Source organism: Papaver somniferum, chromosome 5 (assembly GCF_003573695.1).
Source record: "Papaver somniferum cultivar HN1 chromosome 5, ASM357369v1, whole genome shotgun sequence".
NCBI classification, from domain to species: Eukaryota; Viridiplantae; Streptophyta; class Magnoliopsida; order Ranunculales; family Papaveraceae; genus Papaver; species Papaver somniferum.
In genome coordinates this window covers 97,308,354-97,314,821 of record NC_039362.1, presented here as the reverse complement: position 1 = coordinate 97,314,821, position 6,468 = coordinate 97,308,354, and positions in this window count along the sequence as shown.

The window sequence follows — 6,468 nt, the reverse complement described above, 5'->3', positions numbered from 1 at the left end:
CATACAGATTGCTAATCGAAATATTGGGTGGTGTTGTTAGACCCCCGCTTTTTCACAAAATCCTTCAACACACTGGGGACTTGATCTTATTGAATAAAGTACACTTCTATTTGCCGTAAAAACATCAATTCCCCGACAAAACCACTTCGCGGCTCACTGGATGAAGGAGCAACACTATGTTGATAATCATGGTTCTAGCCTTCTCGGTCTCTAGAGCAACTCCAACCATGATCGGCATCAACAAGGATATTTGGAGGAACTATGTCCATGGTTTCAGCATCAGCAAGAATGCCTTGAGAAATTCAATCAAGATCTCAACATTAACAACGGTCTCAAGAGCAACATCCTCATGACAAAGCTCCATCAACTGTCCATTCTCTACAACCTAAGTCTGGAAGTGTTACTCGATGGATCATACTTCTACAATCACTAATGACTCATATCAAGACGTGTGGACATGAAAACATGTTAGCATCAAACTCTTCCAAAAGCTTGCACGACGGACAGACACAAGCCAAAGTCTTCTACAAGATGTTCTCATCACCTCTACAAATGAGATACAACATGCTTCAAGCCGTGGGTTTACAAAAACGTACCAATGGGTGAGGAATGGGACAATGCTTCCTCAACAAAAGATGTTCTTTTATGTCTTTTCTACAAAATACCAAAAGGGCGCATCAATCGGGCATACAAGCTGAAAGATATGTCCTTTGCCGTGAGGTCTACGAAATCTGAAAAATTTGTACGGGATTACAAATTACAAATGTGCATCCTTCGTTGGCTGACCTCTACAACTCCAAATTGAGTGATTCTTTTCTCATGTGATAACTCAGACTCTTAGCTTCAAAAGTTGGGGTCAAGCGTCGAATTTTGACGTCGTATGAGGTTCCTACAACTTCCAGAGCGTACATATATGCAAACAACAATTCTTAGACGGGATTCATAACTTCCACAGTCGATTGGTATCCACCAGGTCTTTCCACCAAGTACTTCATCAAGGTACCTCCAACTTCGACCACATAGGTCTTTACATCAATTTTTCTACCTGGGTTCTCTATCCAAGTCTGGCCAGAATAAGAGAAAACGAAAAGGAGAGATTCAACAAGATATTGGGGACTGACGGTCCACTGATCATGACGATCAGTTTCACAGTCCAAGACCCGTGGTACCAGACTCTCATGTGCTAATCATTCATCATAAAAGGAATGCTACCACCGGGACATGAAACCATGGTCATTACATCATCCCCTCTCGAGAGCAACCTCAGCTAGGGTCCCGTGACCAGGGTTTCAGAAGTGATGTTTCTAGGACGGACATAAACAAGATGGCACTGCAAGCAACATGCTCATGTATCAACCAAGGGGTTCAGATTTCAAAGTAATAAATGGATTAAAATCCTTCATCAAGTGTTCAAGACACGAGCGAATGGTCTAAAGACACAACAAGGGCGTTTTACAACAAGCTCGTCTGAAACGATTTTACACTATCTTGCACAAACGGGTGAGCTGGGAGCAATTGGTTAAGAATCTAGGGATGGATCATATACCATTCTCTTCGCATGGATGTCCTCTACAACATATCCAAAATTCATAGTAATTGGATGAATGAGCAAAGAGATGTGGTCGAAAAACTTCTTTGCTAAAGCTTGGAAATCTTCTGAAGATGAAAAAACATGGGTAGACCGTGGAAATCCGACATCGGACGAAGATTCTACAACGTTTTTACTGAAAGACCGACTTCTGAATTTTCTGATGATGAATTATGACGAAGTTCATCGTTCATCCACATTTGAATCAGGATCTACACCATCAACGCAAATCCTGACTTCATCTTCAGCCGATAGTCTCATTTGCTGAAGTCGGCGGTGCTTCTACTAATAAGGGACGACTCCCAGATTGCATTTTCCTTCATCTTCGACCAAACGCCGGCCTTTTACTTCCTGCGTCGTTCAATGTGGGACCCACCGCGTGCTTTCTTTGATCAAGCATGAACCTTGTGCGCTCGAACGTGAATGCTGGTCCCGCTGTACTCACGCCCTCCCCGGCCAAGGGTGCATGCTTCACCGGCCATGAGTACACATCCCGTGATATATATATTTTTTATAAGTAATGACTCTTTTTCTATTTCGTCTTATTGTAGTTGTTTGAAAATGAACAAAGAGGATCCTGCTAAGATGTCACCTGAAGATAATGCTGCTTCCAAATCGGGAGGTGTCAACAACTCCAAAGGCATGCCGAATATAGATGATGAGTTGTTTACTGCGCCTTTTCCAAACGTTAGAACTCATCCAGGACATAAGTGGACCCTGCTCACTGGCTCGGAAAATGAAAAGGGTACTCCGTCCGCTTCTCCAGCATACGTGATGGGATTCTGTCTTCGGAAGAATGAATATCCATCTTCTCCTATTGATTTCAAGGTTTTTCATACTCCACTGAGCTCTTATGAAGGATGGATGAGGCGTCTGTTGGTCAATGAGCGTATCAAAGATAACTTGACCAAAGCGCGGATCATCGAGGCTGTTATGGCGTCTTCAACTCTTCACATTAAGAAAGACGCTGCTGGTTTGATTACTTTCATTTCTTGATGGCGCCCTTCCACGCACACGGCCGTATGCAGATGGGGAGAAATGACTATTACCTTGGAAAGCGTGGCCGTGTTTATGAATCTTCCTATTGCTGGAAGTTTCCATTATAAGCTATCTGCTGCAGAAAGCGTCATCCTCGATGCTATACTTCATAAGGCAGGAGAGTTTGAACAACAGAAAAAGGACGTGAAATGTTTTTACACTTGGTGGGTGTCTGAGTGGTCTCCCGCAAAATCAAAGACGGATCAAGCACTGGATGATGAACTCAGCGTAGTTGCGTTTCTGTCTTTGTGGCTATCTAGGGACATCTTTGATGACGGTTCTGGGAAGAAGACTATGAGAGAAGATCTCGTCATGTTTGCTATAAAGTTGGCGAAAGGTGTGGTCCTCCCTTTGGGCGCCTTATACCTTGGATCACTGTATTCTCATCTGGATGCTTTGGCGGTAGACATGCATGCTTCCAATGGGTATAAGAAAGTGGAATCGCATATCCATGTTGCTTTTCTTCAGGCGTGCCTGTGGGGATATTTCAAAGGTTACGCCCCTTTCCCTGTAACTTCGTTTTCTGGTTTGTATGGCGGCTCAAGGATACTTCGTTGGCGGAACAGACGTCCAAAACCCGGGTTGAGACTTGTGGATTTTATCGATAACGTGTACGCCATAGATTTCCGTCCGTGGGGACCGGTCCATCCTTCCGTGGTTCAACCGGAAACATTCACTACTGCCTTTGACATTGTGTTGCACACTGAGGGAAAAACCATGAATCCTGGAGAAATCATTTTCCTGCGAAGCTGCATGCCAGGATATATCCCATCTTTCTTTGATGAACTCCTACTATGGTTCCTTATAATATTGACAAGGCCGCTCGCCAGATGGGATTTGACCAGCGAATTCCATTCCGTCGTCCGCGAATGCCTTCAAAGGATCTCGTTCCATCTGTTCTCAATGCTGACATCTTCACGCTAGAGCAGAGTCTTCCATTCTTGCCTCTTGGAAGAAGGCTAGCCGCGACTGGTGAGTATAAGCGTTTTTGGAAAGGAGAGCTGTTAGCTTTTCAAAAGTTCTCGGAAGAGGTTGCGACAGTTCCCCGCGGCGCGCCATTCTCCGAAATTTTGAAGCAGCACAAACGATTGAAGCCGCTTCCGGGTAAACAAACCAGGGCTAACACTGCTGATGACTGCAGTCCCCAGGATGCGGGAGCGGGGTCCAAGAGGCAGGCGTGTGGTCCCGTGGCCTTCAATTCCTCTCATATGCAGGTATTTTGAACTTCTTCCTTTCGATTATCCCATTTCATTTATCTTGAGCAATCTCCACCAAAAGTTATTCTTTATTCGAAATCAGGGGTTACCGAAAGTGAACGCTTTCACAAGGTTGGCACGTAGTCATAATGAGAAATCCGGCGACACTGATCCTTTGGAAGGTGATACTAAGGATGATGCAAACTCGGTCGGTGATGAATAAAGTGTCTCCCAAAGTGGCAAGGAGTCTGATCGTTTCAGTGAGCTTGTAGATGAGACCGTGGCGGAGATCAACCTTCAGGGTGAAGTGAATACTGCAAGAAATACCGGAGATGATACACCTACGATTGTAGAGGTGGCTCCCTCTAAAGAATCTCCTGCAATTGAACAAGCTCCTGCGACTGACAAAGAAATCACGGTGGTTTCCTCTAAAGAATCTTCTGCAGTTGGCAAGGCTTCTGTGACTGACGAAGTGTTGGTGATGCAACCCGTTGTTCCTGGAGATGTCTTTGAGCTTCCTTTCGACACTCCTTATACAGGTCATGTGCTGGTTGGAGGGTTCAGCGTGCCGGCTAAGTATGAGGAGTTATACACCAAAATATGGAAGAAGCACGGTCATATTGCTACCACCAGAAAACTTAAATGTCGCTTCCCATTGGCCAAACGTGTGGAAGAAGCTTTATCCACTATCCATGGTATGAGTGTCGCAACTGGCCGCACGGCTTCTGAAGAGATGATTTCCAACTGGGATTTCCATCGGGACGTGTACATGCGGTACGAGTTCAACGCTTCTTGGTTTTATGAATGATTTTTTGAAATCGAAAAACTCCAAGGCGCAACAGACAAGGCCCCCTCCGTGGAATGCATCGCTCAACAGGAGGAGGAGATTGAGAGGTTGTCTAAAGAGTTGAAGCTGAAGCAGGCTGCTCTCCAAACGATGAAAGCTGCTCTCCAAACGATGAAAGCTGCTCTTTCCCATAAGGACGAGTTGTTGCTGAAAGACTTTCCTTGAATGTTTTACACCGCTTTCTCGTGATTCTCTTCTTTAGGTGTTTTTGAGTGATGTGAGGATTTCCTTTCACAACTTGATTTTAAGTCTTGAACTAATAGGTGGTTGAATTTTGAATTGGTTTATTTTGAGATAGTTTTGTGAATAGTTTTTCTTTAAAGAGATTGTTTTGAATGGAATTTGCATACTTGTCATGGATGATGTGGTTGTTCTAACGATATTGTACATGTTATATGAAATTGCAAATATCGTATGAAAAGGAACACATGAAAGGGGAAAATAAGCATGATGTCTAAGGTTGTTTGCATCATTGAATCTCTTTCTCAGTGGGACGCCAAGTCCCAAGTAGATTCTAAAACTATCTCTCATAAAATTGTTTAACTTACTTGCTCTTCGAAATTACATTTGCATGAAACTGTATCTTGCCGAGCAACCACTTCAAGAAAACCGCACGCACTAATCTTCGGAGAGAGAAAGCAACTCTTCTGAATTGAGATTCTTCTGGACAATGCGCTTCAGGGAGTTGCATTCACTGGTATGATGGTGAAGAAACCGGTGATGATGACAATATCTCGGATCTATCATTTCCTGATCGGTCGGTTGACGCCACACAGGAGGCAGCCGTACTTCTCCGTCTCGTACCCATGCCTCCGACAACTCCAAGACCTTTTTTTATTGAGAATGGGAAATGCGGATACCTTGAGTCTGGATTTTCTTGTGGACGTCGTGATATCTCCTGTTGACTTTTATATGAAGCACGTTTCGGAGACGGAGCTGGAAAAACAGCGTGTGTCAGCATACCCGCGGCCCACTTAGCTGAGCGGCTTTGCTGAAATGCAGTTACCATCAAAGGCATCGTATTGGTGATAGCATCACTACTGGGCAAATGAGTCGAACGCTCCCATCCCCTGTATTCACGTGCTTCTTGACCGATTTCTCCTTCCTCTAGTAGTTCTTCACTTGGCTGAAAAGTCGCTGCGGATTGGGCAGCTTTCTAAACTTCGGCAAGGGTTTTGAGATATAAATCTTCCAGCAAGGCTTCGTAAGCTGTAGGCTCCTTTTCTTTATCCGGTAAATGTTGTGGCATCTCCGATAAGTCTTTTCCTCTGTGGAACCGTCTTGAGTCTCCGTTGCCAGCTAGATCATGATGTTCGTCTCTCCTTAGTCCCATATGGCTATGCATTCTTTCTGCATCTCCGCTGGTAAAAACATGGCTTCCAGATAAGGATTCAACATTTTTTACATCGGCGTTTGTGATACTCCCTGGGTAAACGCTTGTCGTGCCTTCTTGTAATTGAACTGTTATATCGTTTAGAAGACGGAATGTCTCGCTCTGCCTTCTAGCAATACCATCTTGATTTCCCAGGATATCCTCCAGCATCCTGGCCACACTTCCCATGATATCTGAATTATCTATGGCTCCCGGAGAATCTAGCTGGCGAGGATACATCATGAGATGAAAACGGGGATTGGTGAAAAATGAATAGGTTAATGATTGGATTGGATCTAGGATCTACCCCTTAAAAATTGTGAAGACTGGAATGAATCTTGAGAAACTGATTTTTGCAACCGAGAGATTAATCTCCCACTGTGGTCGCTAATTTTTTGTGGGTGAAAACTGTTTCTGCTAGTTTTGG